Source organism: Durio zibethinus, chromosome 11 (assembly GCF_047325235.1).
Source record: "Durio zibethinus cultivar Kanyao isolate XHJ-2024 chromosome 11, ASM4732523v1, whole genome shotgun sequence".
Lineage (NCBI taxonomy): Eukaryota > Viridiplantae > Streptophyta > Magnoliopsida > Malvales > Malvaceae > Durio > Durio zibethinus.
This window is the reverse complement of record NC_143172.1, coordinates 15,589,599-15,607,530: the sequence shown is the minus strand read 5'-3', so window position 1 is coordinate 15,607,530 and position 17,932 is coordinate 15,589,599. Positions and strand designations below refer to the sequence as shown.

At 30.5% G+C, this 17,932-nt stretch overlaps 1 non-coding gene and 1 pseudogene across 1 annotated transcript; both read right to left on the bottom strand.

Moving 5' to 3' along the window:
- Positions 1 to 1,779: 1,779 nt before the first annotated feature.
- On the bottom strand, positions 1,780 to 11,163 carry LOC149516147 (uncharacterized; annotated as a pseudogene).
- Positions 4,990 to 5,096, bottom strand: LOC149516148 (small nucleolar RNA R71). Its single transcript, XR_016346764.1, has one exon. It is a non-coding gene; the product is annotated as a small nucleolar RNA R71 (small nucleolar RNA).
- Positions 11,164 to 17,932: the final 6,769 nt, after the last annotated feature.

Sequence of the window (17,932 nt, the reverse complement as noted above, 5' to 3'; positions counted from 1 at the left end):
TAGCAAAATTACCCCACATAATTAAATTCCTTAATCAAAATTAATGCAATATCTAAATAAATGTAACTTTAGGAGTCTTTTGAAAGTTAGCATTCCTTATTAGAAATGAAAAAAGAGACAATTTTCTTGTAAAATGGGTTGAACAGTTTAGCACATTAAGGTTTTAGTTCATTCAAGAAAGTTTCATGTCTTAAATGGTATTAAAGAAATGTATACTTTTCCACCTAGGTTCATAGTTGAAACATAAATTTTCCTAAAAAACATGAATCCCTTGAAAACTAAATATGTTCAACACTTTCTTTAGTTTCTAAATGTAGCCCTTTGATAGATTTTAAGGTCAACTGTGATGGGCTTAAAATTTTAAATGGTTATTTAGAGATGCAAAAAGAAGGCTCAAATTTTCGAAATCAAACTTTTAAGGTCTTGCATTTTTGGATTTTTCAAGGGTGTGAGTTGCTTTTTATTAACCTCTATTATTTTACTTGACATTAGAAGTGGTTTCAAAATTTTCAAGGTTCGCTTTATACAACTCTTTTGCAGGGTTTTCTTTCTAGAGATACATTTATCTTATTTTTTCTTTTCTTTTGATTATTATTTTTTTCTTTTTTATTATTATACCATGCACTTAAGAATTCAAATTTATCCAAAATGAGTTAATGGTCTAAACGGGTAATTAAGTAGTAAAGGAAGACTAAAGGGCTCTAGGTCTTATGGCTATTCCTTAAAGAAGGGCTCTTCAATTTGAAGTATCCATGCTTGATCTAATATGTATTTTTCTTGGGATGTAACGTGGGCCAAGGTTCGGAGTTCTTAAAGAAAGGAATAGATAGGCCCAAAATAATTATTTAAAGGTGATTAATCCAAGGATTGCTTTTTATGTTTGAAGAAATCACTTTGGGATATTTGTTCTTTTCTTTTTCCTATAGTTTTCACTCAATCATTCATTCATCATATTTTTTATTTTTCCCTTTTTCTTTTCTTTTCTTTTCATTCTTTTTATTTTTCATCTTTTTTTCATTTTTTCCTTTTTTTTTCTCATTTTCTCATTTTCTCATTTTTTTCACTTTTCTTTCCTTATTCTTTAAGTGGATTCAAAACCTTAGGAACATTTTATTGGACGTTTGCCCTCAACATATAAGGTTCTTTCTTAGGCTTTTACCGTACTTAAACCCTAAATACATTCTTTTTTGCCCTTAGAATGAAGGGTGATCATTGGTCAATGTTTATTTAGAAAAAAACATTTATCAGGCTTAAAAAGGTGGTAATGGATAATTTTCTATATTTGTGAAGGGATGATAAAATATGACGATTTATCATCTCAAGCACAGTCACTTAAATTTGAAGAGTAATTCTTTTCAAAAGAAAGTTTGATGAAATGGGTTTTTTAAAATTTTTTTGTTTTTTTTTTATTTGTTAGGGATTTTTTTGAAGTTTAAATCTTTTTGAGCTTTTTGGTTTTCTTTCACTAGGTTTTGCGTAATTTATTGAGATCCTTACGTTGTTGGATTCATTTAAATGCTTTAAGTGCAAGATGTCACAATCAAAGATTCTTTCTCTTTTTTTTTTTCATTTCATTTCGTTTCATTTAATTTCAATTTTTTTGCATTTCTTTACGTGCCCCTACCATTATTTGAGAAAAATGCCTTACTTGAACAAACCACCCCTAATGAAGGTTGATGTGAGAAAAATGGTCATGTGGAACAAACTCATTTAAGGCGTTAAGAAGTTGATGTCATTTTATAACAATGGACGGGTTGACCATAACTCAAATTAGATTAAGGGCCATGAGGTCTTTCTTTTTGGTCAATGTGCCTCAAGATGTTAGACCAAGGTAATTTGGGGGAAGAGAACTAAAAGGCTTTATGTTGGTGATTATTTTAAAGGATTTGGAAAGCTTCGATTTTGGAAAATTTGTAACCACAGATAGTCTTGGCACATCAAATTACCATAGCCAAATTCTTAAAAAATGTCGTATTTGCCTAATTTTCTAAAAAATCCTAAATTTTCTCTTTTGTTTTGAAATTGGTGTTTCATTGTTCATTGTCAAGGAAAAGCTTATCACCCTTTTGTATAACAACATTGTTAAGTGAACGCAAGGTTCACGAATTCAAATTCATATCTTTTGAGGGGTTATGGTTGACAAGTGGAATCAACTGAATGATATAAGAAAATGTGTGAAGGTATTTGATGAGTTCATTTCTAATAATGATTGCCAACTCTTTCAAGACTCTTTTTCACCTTTTACTACAAAAGAAAACTTTTTTTTCTTTTCCTTTTATTTTTTTTTTATTTTCAAAGCATTTCTCTTTCTATGACTTTGAGACCTAATTATATAAGGTTTTATTCAAATCTAACAATTTTCTTTTTTACTATTTTTCCAAGAAAAATCTAAAAAATCCAAAACTTAAAAAACATTAAAAATCTCCAATAACAATGTTCATGAATTCATGAGACGATATGATGTACCATATCCATTCATCCAAAACAAATAGTCAAATCCAATTAAAGGTTCACACCTTTAATAGTACTTTCAAGATGATATACAAGTCTTAAAAAAAAAGAGTCCCCTATTTGGTGTCTCACTCTTAGAATCCAATTAAAGGTTCACACCCTTAATAATACTCACAAGATGATATACATGTCTTAAAAAGAAAAAGTCCCTTATTTGGCATCTCATTCTTAGAATGCAAAGTAACCAATCAAATCCAATTAAAAGTTGATACCCTTAATAATACTCTTAAGATGATATACATGTCTTAAAAAGAAAGAGTCCCCTATTTGGCATCTCACTCTTAGAATCATGATTCTTAATTCCACATCTATAAATTATCATAGCCTCCAACTAGTTTTTTAAATTTTATAGGGTCTAAGTCGATCAAAGCCTGAACTACATTCTTGAATGTAGCACAATTGAAGCACCAAAATATATAGAGCTTTTACATGTTAAAATGGTGGTAAATTTTAAAGTTTTAGATGATTTTTAGTGTTTTTCATGGTTTTAGGTTTTTAAGCTCAAAAACTATATTTTCATCAAAGCCATGCATGTAAGCATGTAAGGGAGATGTTCGACCTAATTATGGAAGCTCAATGCCACCCACTTTGATCCATATTCATGCAATTCTAAGCTACTTGGACTCTATCGTGTTTAGCCAAGATAGAATTTTGATCCAAACATGATTGCTTTGCTTAGCCATGAAGAAAATAAGTTACACAATAACTTTACACATTCAGGCATGCAATGGATAATAACAAGTTATAAGATCATAGACTCTACAAGCTCAATCTCAAAGAGGGCTACCATGTGTTTTTCACAATGAAAACTAGGTGCATTTGGCCAATAGGAGTTTGAACCTAACCATGAAGTTTGTTGCTTAGCCTTGAAGAGATTCACTTGGAGTAGGATTTATCTATTTAAAATTCAAGACTTGGATAAAAAAGCACTTACTTTTGAAACTTTAAGCCTTAGTTGAATCTAATGGAGAAGATTATCTAAGATTTGATCAAGATGCAAGTAAGAGCCAAGATTGAACCACCAAGAGACTATTTGACCAAAAACACTCAAGCATAGAGAGTCCCATTCAACCATGAAGCTTTTAAAATCAAGATCAAGCTTATCTAATTGTATTTGAATTGAAATCAAACACTTATAAAGCCTATCCCCCTTAGCTGAGCCCTTTATTATAATTAGGGAGTCCATTCACTTATTTTCATCATCTCTTAATTCTCTTATTTTCTTTTTTTTTCTTAGTTTTTTTTGTTCTTTAGTTATTTAGGTGAGTTATTGGCTTTGCTGATAAATTTGCCAATAACCACAAAGTTTTTATTTTCTTTAAATTCTTTTAATTCAAGAAGCATTATTTTCAAGATCTTTCTTTTCTAGTTTTTAAGTTTACAAATCTTGGTTTCTTTTTTTTAATTTTCGGTAAGCATTTTTTTTTCAAGATTGCTTAAAGTTTTCTTTTATTTTCTTGCAAGATTCAACCTACACAATTTTCTTATTCTTTAACTTCTTTTATGCAATCTTTTTTTCAAGATTTCTTTAAGCAATTTGATGATCTTTAATTTTTTAACTTTGAAATCTTTTGAATTTTGTATTATTAGGTCTAGTTTTTAGCATTAGTCTTTTACTTCCCAAGTGAAAGTTGGTGAAGTTAAGAACCCTGCCGACATATCACCTTTAATATTTTCTTACCTTAAACTTTAAATTTTCATTTGTTTAGATATAAGCCATTAGGGTTTTTCTTTCGGTACGTGTGAGCAACCTAACAATTTATTCTATTATCTTTGAGGAGATGATACTGGAATATTGCATTTTATTACTTGATTTACGCATTTGTAGGCTATACAAAATGTAGTAATCAAGTTTTTAGTGCTATTATCGGGGATTATAGCAGTGTTTGCAATATCAATAAAGAATTGCTAACCTCTTATAATCTAACCTTTATTTATTTATTTATTTTTCCATTACTTTGTTTTGAATTTTTCTTATTTGCATGCGTAGATCCAAAAGTGTTGGCTTAGCTCTTATTGATCAAGAAATTGAGAGAACTTTTAGAAGAAGAAGAAAAAAGCAATCAACACCATCTACACCAACTCCAATAGCTAATACAAACAATGAGGGGAAAAAAAATTAAAGGACTATGCAGTTCCCAATGCAAATGGTTTTCAACCATCCATTAGAAGGCTAACTATTCAAGCCAACAATTTTGAAATCAAGCCTTCAATTATATAAATGGTCCAAACTTTTATACAGTTTGGAAGGTTACCTAGTGATAACCAAATCTCCATCTTTTTAACTATCTTGAATTATGTGACACTTTTTGCTATAATGGTATTTCTGATAAAGCTATTAAACTAAGATTATTTCCTTTTTCTCTTAAGGATAGGGCAAAAAGTTGGTTTTCTTCTTTACCACTTAGTTCAATATCAACTTATGGATCATTTGGTCTAAAAGTTCTTAGCAAAGTTTTCCCACTAGCCAAGATAGCAAAAGTAATGAATGAGATCACTACCTTGTTACAAGCTGATGGTGAAACTCTATATGATGGGTGGGAGAGATTTAAAGAGATGCTAAGAAAATACCTACATCATGGACAACCTCAGTGGCTATAGATCTAGATATTTTACAATGATCTCACACCACTTATGAAAACCACCTTAGATTCAACTACTAGAGGGGCTATTATGAGCAAGACTCCTGAAAAAGCAAATGAGCTTATAAAAGAGATAACCACTAATAATTACCAGTGGGGAATAAAAATAAAAGTTAGTAAAAAGTCTACTGGTTTATTTGAGGTTGATACTATTACTTCAATTAATTCCCAACTTGCCGCCTTTATAAAAAAAATTGAAGCCTTAGGAAACTAGACCAAACCAACCATGTAAATACTATTCAAAGCCCTTTTGTCTCCTATGACATGTGTGAAAGACCCCATTCTTGAGAAAAATGCTAGTTTAGGGTAGAACCAATCCAATACATCCAACAAACAAAACTAAACAACAATCCCTATAGTAATACCAACAATCCTAGATGGTGAAACCATCCAAACTTTTCTTGGAACCAATCCAACCACCAAGCGACCAACAACCAATACAATAACTACTGTCCAAATCCACCAAATTATAACCTATCCAAAAAAAAGAAACCCACATTTGAAGACATGTTGACCCAATTAATGCAAGCCAATAATGCTAATATCCAAAGTCCAATTGTATCAATAAAAAATAAAAAAACCAAATAGGTCAACTCGTTCAAGCCATAGCAAATCACCTTATAGGTTGATAGGGGAAAACTTTGCAAGTGCACAGGCCATCAAGTAATAATAGAGACTAAAAGTCTAAATGTCAATCCCTCAAAGATTAGTAAAAGAAGTTCCTAAACTAAGTACCATTTATCCCTATATACTATCTAAAGTTGGTTTGGTCAATCAATATCTAAGAAAAAGAAAAAAAATACTTCTACAAAATTTAACGATGAAAAATCAAATCAAGAAACAAATCATCATAAAAAAATTATAAATTAAAACTAAGAAATAAAATGTAAAAATATGTGATAGAATGCCAAAGGAAAAGTCAAATGTGAAGAACAATGGTATATTCACATGAAGATAGTACTTAGAATTCTAAAAACAAAACTCTAGAAATGAAATCTAGTGTAATCTACAAAATATCACTTATAATGAAATTTCTAAACTTTGTAACTAAAACTAAACTGAAGGGACTTTGAATTTTCAATTACAAAACACAAATGAACCACTGAATATGAAGAGCCTTAAACAAATTATGAAAGTGAGCAAAATATAGTCATGCAATCAACGATGAAGAGGAATTGTAAAAAAAAAACATAAATGCACGCTAACACTAACTTGTTGCCTATAGATGAAACATTAAAACTAAGTAAATCCTATATGAAGAACTAACTGTAGATTTATACGAAGAATTGCAATGACAAAAACAAAAAAATACAAGAAAAATGTAAGTAACAATGACTAAATCTTCATTTGCATGAACTGCACTAGCACAAGCATCCTGGTTTACTTTTCTTGAATGTATACATGAACCTAAATCTAAATACAGTTTGTATGAATGAGAAAAGATCTAACTAAAGAGGTAAAATGCATTAACAAAATTAAACATATAGTTAAACAAAAACATAATAAAATTTTTTTTTTTAGTTTTATGCATGCAGTGAGTGTATGTAAAAAGTAAATGGAAATGAAACATGCAACTTCAGTGAATGAAACCTTTATGCTAATAAAGAAACCTATATCTAAATGAAGATTAAAAGATGAAGGAAATGATGAAGGAACTAAAGCTAAAATATAGCATATCTAAGAAAAAAAACTTCAACTTGAACTTAACAAGAAACTATTTCACCTTGTGCCTAAACTGCTTTGCATGAATCTTAAAAAAATTCATCAAACAATCATAAAAGGTAATAAAAATCTTCAACAACATTAGAACATCAATATTGTTAAGTACCTTACAAGAATCTAGAAGCAAGTCATAAAAATCAAATGTAAAGTCAACTTAGCAAAGTGAAACATGAAACAATTAATTGATATGCTTTAATAAAAAGTACTTGATCCGAATAACATTTAGTTTCAAGTAAAACCTAAGAAATCGATCAAGATTTATTAAGCAAATCATAAAACTATAAATTTGAGAAAAAAAGAGGGCAAATAGATCTCTACGAAGAGAGCAATTCCATGCCAAAAACAACCGATCACGTATGGCATCAGCAGCTACACCTTTCAACCTTGATATGAAATTTTTTGCTTCAAGATTCAAACTAAATTTGATAAATGATATAGTTATGTATCTTGAAAACCTGTAAAAAAAATCTAGATAACAACTAACAAGTTTTGATATGGTTTTGATGTAAAAAATGAATGAACATCAACTTTAACAATTCAATAAACAAGCAAAAAAGTAAATGGATAAGCATTATTTTGAGCTAAAAAATAATTGATTCTTCAAATTTTATTGTAAAATTTGAAAAAAGCATAAGAAAATACATTGAAATATGAAATTTAGCAGTAAAATACAATGAAGAAAATTGAAAAAAAAAATATGTTTGGAAGTTAGGAAAATAGAAAAAAAAATGCAGGAAATATAAAACTAATGACCTAGGCTCCAAAAACTCTCCCAAAGGCCAGGCCTCTCCCTTATTTATAAGTAGAGGGGAAGGACCTTAAGTGCTAATAAAAATTCTCTAAAACCTTTACTGCTACTTCTGGTGCACACCTAAGGCCTTGGCATTTTAGCATTTTGACCATTTTCTTACTGGTGCTATATCACTGGTACATGCGTGCGTCTAGGTCCTGGGGTGCACCATGCCTGGGTTCTATTCCTTCATTGCTTCACTCTTCAATAGCTTTGCACTTTTATTCTTTCATGTGCATTAACTTTGAGTAAGTTAACTTATTAGCTAATATCTAATCTAAAAGTGCCACATTAGCTTTTCAATTTGATACACTCCAAAGTAGCTTAAGTAGCCTTATAGTATCTTGATCCTTCATGCACATTTAATGAGTATTTCTATCACAAGTTTTACTAAAATAAATCTATGAACATAAGATTAAAAAAAAAATTAAAGCAAGAAAAGTTAAAAAAAAAACTTCCTAAGTGTCAATGTGACCAATTGACACTAATTAAGGCTATTAGCACCAAAATTCTCCACATTGTGTTCAAAATTCTTCATTTTCTTCAATTACAGCTACATATAAGACAATTGTGATTTTAAGAGTATTTTTGCTAAGAAATGCCAAAGAAAAAGCTAAAATATAAGTCCAATTGCACTACAATTAAGCATGAAAAAGCTAAAATTTAAGTGCAATCAAACCATTAAACTTAAGCTTTTACTTGTCTTTAAGCAAAACAAGATTGAGCAAGAATCACATTATACTTTCAATATTTCTTTCAACATGAATGCCTCATGGATTAATCAATGAATATAACTAAAGTAAAATTATGAACAAGTGCTGATATACAAGAATAAACTAAACTAAGATCATTCTTAAGTATGGTTTCATAAGCAAGTAATATTTCTAACACATCGTTGTATGAAATCTAATAATGTTATGCAAAACAAGAGATTTTTATAACAAAGATCAATAAAAGCATGCTTATGTTTTATAAGTTTGGTTATCCCATCTCTCTCTATTAGTGTAGTTTAAACACATGACCAAGGATCATTTAAGACTTTCATAAGCTTGTAATGTAAGGCTAGGGTCAAGGTATGATAAAAGTTATTTAGGCTCTAGTACGCTAACAATGCATCACATGTTTAGGATTATCCATAGTTGAGCTCTTAAGGTAAAAAAGGTAAACTTGACTAAAGAATCACCCCTCATAAACTTTGATAGTGCCCATTTTTCTTTCTTTTCTTTTTTTCTTTGCTTTTTCACCACATTATTATTATTTTTTTCTTTTGTTTTCACAACTTTTTTTTTAGTTTTTTTTTTAAAATTTTTTTCTTCTCTCTTTTTTTTTTCAATTTTCCAAAATTTTCGAACTCCACCATTCTTTCCTAATAATGCATAGCTCATAAATGTACATGAATGTTCTAATGCATATAGGGTAGGGGACCAAAAAAATAGGAAATATCAAAACAAAAGCTATAGGCTTGTAATGTGGTTTCAAAACAAAGAAAAGGCATTACAAGGCCTAAATAGGGTGACTATGGAATATTGTATCAAGGATAGCTCAAAAGGCTTAAACAGTTTAAAGATGGCATATATCATTTTCCTAATCATGTGTCCTTTATGATTTTGCCTCAAAAAATAATCAAAACAAATTTTAGAATTATAAAACACCACTTCAAAAACCAATGCAAAAAAATCTTATGCTCACATAATGAATACTAGATAAAAAAAATGTAATTCAGTGTTCAAAAACATCAGTCACAAATGAATACCATATTCAAGAACTCACTAAACCTAAGCATCATCTTATATGTCACACACATTCAATCTGTTTCTAAAGCTATATTCATTATCAATCACTACCTATCATTGGATTCATGAAAAACTAATCAAAGAAATTATACTAATGATTCAAGCTACATATGTTAGGCTCAATTTCAAGGCAAAATCAAGGAAAATTTATGAAATTTTTTTCAAAATTTGAGTAATGTTTCCCATACCCCCAAACTTAAACAACACATTGTCTTCAATGTGTAAGTATAAAGCAATAAAGCATAAAAGAGAAAAATAAGAAAACTTCCCTTATCATCATAGAAGCATGGTAACCGAATCTTTGATCTAGATTTAACTAAAACTAGTGTATTCATTCAAGCTCTTATTCACCTACAAAATAAAAGAAAATACCTATAATAAAAACAAATATAAAAATGCATGAGGAAAAGGTAAGCAAAACATAAAAGTAACAAAATAAGCAAATGAACAAAACATGAAATGCAAAGCTTGGGTGTTTTCTAAGGAGTGCTTTCTTTGAAATGAAAAGCTTAGACTATGAGCTCAAGAGAATTAGTCTTGAAAATGAATCACTTCCATCACTTTCCCAACCTCTCCTGTATAATAATACTTCAATCTATGCCTATTCATTTTAAAATGAACCTTTTTGACTTCATCCATAATCTTAACAGTGCTATACAGAAAAATGCATGTCATCACAAATGGTCTCATCCATCTCGACTTAAGTTTCCCTGGAAAAAGCTTTAAGTGAGAATTAAATAGCAACACAAGCTGATTGGGCTTAAATGTCTTATCCAATTTTTGCTTGTCATGCTACTTTTTCATTTTTTCCTTAAATAACTAAACACTATCATAGGCACACAAGCAAAACTCATCAAGCTCATGGAGTTGTAAAAGTCATTTCTCACTTGCAACATTTAAGTCAAGGTTCAAATTCTTAATAGCAAAATATGCCTTGTGCTTTAACTCTATTAGCAAATAACAAGCCTTCCCATATACTAACTGATAGGTGATATCCCAATTGGAGTCTTAAAGGTAGTCCTATATGCTTATAATTCATCATGTAATTTCCTAGACCAATCTTTACGACTTAAATTCATAGTTTTCTCAAGTATGGACTTGATTTCCCTATTTGACACCCCTACTTGACCATAACATTATGGATGATAAGTCGTGGCAACCTCATGAGTGACCCCATACTTCGTTACTAATGCATCAAGCACCTTATTACAAAAATGGGATCCCTCATCACTAATGATGACTCTAGGGGTTTTAAATCTAGAAAATATATTCTTCCTAAAAAAGTTAAGTACTACCTTAGCATCACTAGTAGGCAAAGCTAATGCCTCTACCTATTTCAAAACATAATCCATAGCCATCAATATATAAAGGTTCCTACAAGAAGAAATGAAAGGTCCTATGAAGTTTATACCCTATATATCAAAGATCTCAACCTTTAAAATTGGTTTCAAAGGCATTTCATGTCTCTTATATATGCTCTTAACTCTATGACATCAATCACACCTCTAAATAAAGAAATGTGCATATTGAAACAAAGTAGGCTAATAAAATCTCGATTAAAGCACTTTAGTTATAGTTCTCTATCTTCCAAAATGTCCACCATAATCAGAAGCATGATAATGTCTCAATATATCATTAATTTCCTCTATTCAGACATATCGCCTTATGATATGATCTTTACACTGCCTAAACAAGTAGGGCTCATCGCATACATAATATCAAACATCATGTAAAAACTTTTTCTTTTGGTGAAATGATAGGTCTAGGGGTAAAACTATACCAACAATGAAATTAACATAATCAGCATACCAAGGCAAGGTATCATGCTAAAATGTCATCAATTGCTCATCAAGAAAAGTCTCACTAATGCTTAAATCACTATCAATATTGCCATTCTCTAACCTAAAAAGAGCCACATGGTTTTTTTATTCTTTTTTATCTCTAATCTCCAAATCAAACTCCTGTAAGAGGAGAATCTAACTAATCAACCTAGGCTTTACATTTTTTTTAGTTATGAGATATCTAATTGCAACATGATTAGTGTAAATTATAACTTTAGAGCCTATAAGATAAGAGCAAAACTTATCAAAAGCAAATACAATCAGTAACAGCTCTTTTTTAGTAGTAGCATAGTTTTAATTGAGCACTATTTAAAGTTTTACTTGCATAGCATATAGCATAAAATTGCTTTCCTATCCTCTAACTTAGAATAATTCCTACTGTGTAGTCACTAGCATTGTACATAAGCTCAAATGGTAGAGACCAATCGAGTGTTATAATGACCAGAGTAGAAACTAATTTCTCTCTAAATAGTTAGAAAGCATGAAAGTAATCATCATCAAATTTAAACTTCACCTTATTTTCTAAAAATTTGCATAGGGGCTTGGAAATCTTGGAGAAGTCTTTAATGAATCTTTTATAAAATCTTACATGTTTAAGAAAACTTATAATACCTTTAGCTGTTGTTGGAGGTGGCAATCTTTCTATCACCTCGATCTTAGCTCTATGAACATCAATACCTGTGTCTAAAACCTTATGACCTAGCACTATTCTTTCTCTAACCATAAAATGACATTTTTTCCAATTTAACACTAGGTTGGTTTCTTCACATCTAGTTAAAACACAAGCTAAATGATCGAGACAATCTTCAAAGCTATCACCTAAGACCGAAAAATCATCCATAAACACCTTAAGAAAATTCTCTATCATAGTAGAAAAAATCACCATCATGCATCTTTGAAAGGTAGTTAGTGCATTATAAAGTCTAAAAGGCATTCTTCTAATGGCAAAGGTACCAAAAAGGTAGGAAAAAGTAGTTTTCTTTTGGTCTTCAGGTGCTAAACTATCTGATTGTATAAGTAATATCCATCCAAGAAATAATAATACTCATGTCCGGATACTCAATCCAACATCTAATCAACAAAAGGTAATGAAAAATGATAATTCTTTGTAGTTTTATTTAGCTTTTGGTAATCCATACAAATCTACCATCTGATAACAGTCTTAGTGGGAATCATCTCATTATTCTCATTTTGTATAATAGTCATTCCTTTTTCTTATGCACACAATGAATCAGACTAATCTATACACTATCTAAAATTGGATATATGATCCCAACATCTAACCATTTCATTATCTCTCTTTTCACTTGGTCAGATTTAACCTCCGTTGTAACTCTATGTCAGCCTGAATCTATCATCCATTAAAATCTTGTGTGTGCAAAAAGATAGACTAATACTTTGAATGTCGACAATGGACCAACCTATAGCTAACTTATGATCATGCAAGATCAAAAGAATTTGTGCCTTTTGATCATCAGTCAATGATGTTGATATGATCACAATAAAGTGTCATCCTTACCTAATTAAGTATACCTAAGGTGTAAGGGTAATGGTTTAAGCTTAAGAACTGGTAGGTCTACCGTAAAAGGTTTAATTACTCTAAGGAGAGTATTTGTGTCTACTAAAGGCTCAACATTAGAAGATGGTACATATCGATAAATAAAGATCATTAAAATTGTAACATCATCATCATCATCACTTAAATCCATATCTTTTACCTCATTGATAAAAGAGGAATCCATAAATTGAGATATCCGATGCTTTAGGTGAAAAACATCATGAACCAAGCTATTGACTACTTCTACCCTAGAACACTTCTCAGAATTATCCGGATACTTTAAAGCCTTGAAAACATTAAACTAGACTGTCTAATCTTGTACCCACATAGTCAATTCATAGTCAATTCACAATTTTGCACTTCATTAATACCCTTTTGGTGGCTAAAAATGGTCTCTCTAAAATAATTAGGATCTCTTAATCCATATTCTTATCCAACACAATAAAATCAACAGGAAAAATGATTTTTTCTACCTTAACCAAGACATCATCCTCTATCCCTTTAGGACATTTTAATGACCTATCAACCAACTGTAAAGTAGCTAAAGTGGGTTTGGCTTTTTTTATACCTAATTTTAAAAAAATGGTCTAAGGTATCAAGTTAATGCTAGCACCTAGGTCACACAAAACTCTGTCAAAGAACATACTGCCTATGGTATAAGGAATGGTAAAGCTACTAGGATCTTTAAGCTTAGTAAGTAGTTCTCTCTAAATCATTGATGTACATTTACTAGTGAATGCAATTATTTCATAGTCCTCAAGCTTCATTTATAAGAGATAATGTATTTCATAAATTTTACATAGGTAGGCATCTATTTAAGTGCATTTGTAAATGAAATATTAATAAGCAGTTTCTTAAACACCTCTAGAAATTTAGAGAATTGCTTTTCTTCTTTCTATTTTTGAAATCATTAAAGGAAAAAATATAGGGCTTAGATGGCTTAACTCTAAGAGAAACAGGCCTAGATGAACTTGTATAGTACTAAAGGATAGTGTTTATGGTAACTGGGTGTGAACAGAGACTACAACTTCATCCTTCTTTTTACCCTCTTCACCATCATGAATTAGGTTTTTATCAGGCTTATCATTATTAGACCCCTTATCTACCCTATCCTTAGAACCTATCTAAACCTAATCATTAGCTAATTACTTTTCACTCCTAAAGGTGATTATTTTGTAGTGCTTCTTTCCCTCCTTCCTAAGGTTAACCCTTGTGTTATTAAGTAAAGTGCCTTGAGGTCTAGTACTTAAAAGGGTAGCTAGCTGCCAATCTAGGTCTCTAAGTTCTTTATAGATGCAAATTAGTTCTAAAACATAGTATTCTGAGTCTACATAAATAAAGTTTATACTTTAATAAAAAACCTTAAATGATCATCGACTAAGATTTTTTTATTTGAAGGGGCATAGATGGATATAAAGGTGTGTAGTGCTGCTATGAAAACTGCTACTAATAAGGTAGTTGCTGAGAGCTAGGTGGATAAGGTGGTCTAAGAAACTAAGCATGCTATAGTGGTGATGGTACTAGTGTCTGACTAGGCTGAAAAGATGTGGGATGGTGAGTTTGTTATTGATTCCAAGAGAAAACAGGATTATTCCTCCAGCTTGGTTTGTACGTGGAAGAATAGGGATTGTTGGAGTGCCTCAGGTTTCATCCTATAATTGAAACTGACTATGGATGAGCATTTGGACATGTCTCTCCTAGGTGTGCTACCTCGCATGTCTCACACATAGCTATGAAATTGTAGGTATGAGTCAACTTGGGATGACTAGAACTAGGCTTTAAGGATGTAACCTTATAATGTAAAGACTCTATAGATTTGGCTAGGAAATATACCTTAGCACTAAGTGCTGTAAGCTCATAAGCTCGTACACCTTTGATGTTTTCCTAAGATGTTGCCTCTCATTGGACCATTGACAACTATTAGTTGTCATATCCTCAATCAAATTATAAGCTATGTCAAAAGTTTTATTCATTAAAGCACCTCTTGATACAGTATCTAAGAGTGTCCTAGTATTTGGTACTAACCCATTATAAAAGATCTAAATCTTCAGCCATTTTGCTTGTCCATGGTTTGGACACTGCCTCAGGAGTTCTTCTATCTCTCCCATGTCTCATACAAGGTCTTTGAGTCATGCTAGGTAAATATAGTAATTTTATTTTGAAGCTTAGCTGTCTTAGCTAGAGAAAAAAGTTTAGTCATGAACTTCTGCACTAAATCATCCCAAGTGATGATGGAATTTGGTGGCATCGAGCTAACCAACTCTTGGCTCTATCTTTAAGAGCAAATGAAAACAACTTAAGCTTAATAGCATCCTTAGTAATACCATTGTGTTTAAATGTATCATATATCTCCAAGAAATCCCAAAGATGAGTATTTAGAGCCTCACTCAAATGGCCACTAAATTGCATTGACTGCTGTATCATTTGGATGATTGCAAGTTTAATATCAAAATTATTAGCTTGTATGGCTAGTTTTCTAATACTAGGCTAAAAACAATGAAGATCGGGCATAGCATAATCCCTAAAGGCTCTAGTGTCTTGCTTAGCCATGGTGATGGAAGGATCGATTTGTCTCTCCTTCTTAATCATCTTATAAGTAGCTTTAAGCTCATGATCTAAAGGGATCAACTCACGATTCCTAACAAAGTGCATACATGGGCCTAGGATATGTACATTAAAGTGTACCACTCTAAAAATAAAACTCTAGTATGTACACTTAGAACTTAAGCAAATCTATTTTCTAGCCTAAAGTATGTACACTAAAGTGAACCAATTCATAGTAGGGTATGGTGAAAGTTGATATTAACCTAGGGCTCTTTTGACCAAATCCCTAGCAACGGTGCTAAAAACTTGATTGGGAAAAACTCTGCAAGCACATAGGCCATCAAGTAATAATAAAGACTAAAACGTTTGAGTATCAATCCCTTGAGGATTAGTAAAAAAGGTTTTTAAACTAAGTACCACTTATCCTCATACACTATGTAAAGTTAGTTCAGTTAATCAATATCTATGAAAAAAAAGGAAAAAATACTTCTACAAAATTTATTGATGAAAAATCAAATTAAGAAACAAATCATCATAAAAAAATTATGAAGTAAAACAAAGAAATAAAATGAAAATACAAGTAATAGAATGCCAAAATAAAAGTCAAATGTAAAGAATAGTGGCATATTCATATGAAGATAGTACTTAAAATTCTAAAAACAAAATTCTGGAAATGAAATCTATTGTAATCTACAAATTATCACTTATAATGAAATTTCTAAACTTACTTTGTAACTAAAACTAAACTGAAGGGACTTTGAACAAATCATGCTAAACCTAACTTGTTTCCTATTGATGAAACATTAAAACTAAGCAAATTTTATATGAAGAACTAACTGTAAATTTATATGAATAGTTGCAATGAAAGAAACAAAAAATGAAAAAAAAATGTAAGTGACAGTGACTGAATCTTCATCTGCAAAAATTGTACCAGCACAAGCATCCTGGTTTACTTTTCTAGAATGTATATATGAACTTAAATCTAAATGGACTTTGTATGGATGAGATAAGATCTAACAAATGAGGTAAAATGCATTAACAACTTAAACAAATAGTAGAATAAAAATAGAATATAAAAAAGATTTTTAGTTTTATGCATGCAGTGAGTGTACGTAAATTGCAAATGGAAATGAAATATGCAAATTCAATGAATGAAATCTCTATGCTAACAAAAAAACCTATATCTAAATGAAGATTAGATGATCAAGGAAATGATGAAGAAACCAGAGCTAAAATATAGCAAATCTAAAAAAAAAAAAAAATCAACTTGAAGTTAACTAGAAACTGTTTCACCTTGCACCTAAATTGCTTTGCATGAATCTTAAAAAAAAAAAATTCGTCAAACAATCATAAAAGGTAAGAACAATCTTCAACAACATTAAGAACATATTGTCAAGTACCTTATAAGAATCCACAAGCAAGTCACACAAATCAAATGAAAAATCAATTCAGCAAAGTGAAACACAAAATAGTTTACTGATATGCTTTAATAGAAAGTACTTGATCTAAACAACATCTAGTTTCAAGTAAAACATAAGAAATCAATCAAGATTTATTAAGTAAATCATAAAACTATAAATATGAGAAGGAAAAAGAGCAAACAGATCTCCACGAAGAGAGTAATTCCATGCCAAATAAGACTGATCATGTTTGGCACCAACAGTTACTCCAACCAGGGATTTAAATTGCGGTAACGGTCATGTTTTCAGTCGCATCACGTTTGTCATGGTTGCGGATATAACGGAGACCTTTGCGATCATTACGACTATTGCGGTCGTGAATTTTTTTAAATTTTGCTCAACTTGCTATAAATAATAATAATTTTAATTATTAATCATAAAACCTCTTATTTTGTGATTTTTAAAGTAATTTATCTCATATCATGTGTTTTATTTATTTACAAAAAAATATTTATAGTAAAATATTCATATTTAAAAAATTATTTATACGATAATTAAAAAATAAAAAGAGATAAATAAATATGTGAAAAATAAATAATCATAACGAATAATATATTTAATTATTTAATTATCGTACTCATCAAATTATTATCGAACTATATTATGCATAAATCAAATAATAAGTGATTTGGTATTCATAAATTAAGAGTATTATTATTTATGAGTCAAAAGAATTGCTTTTTATGAACTTACAATAAATCAAACGTGACAGCCTCCATGTTATGGTCAATTTTCAACAATAATAACCTCAAGTCTACTTCTCTTGTCTCTTGACTAAATTGCACAGACCCACACAACTTCTTATCCCTTCACCTTACATTCAATAATATTTTTTCTCCAAACCTTCATCCTCATCCCCATCTCTCAGTTCTATTTTTATTTGGTGTATGCTATCTGTTTGCTTCTGTAAACCTTAAGTTTCACTCTTATCTCTTATTTTAAGTCCCAGCAACTTTTGCCCCCTTCTATCAATGTAACATAGCTCAATCTAATCCCAAACACACAAAATCATGACAAATTTGGAAATTAAAAAAAAAAGATAATTTGAATGTTGAATTAATTGTTTACTTT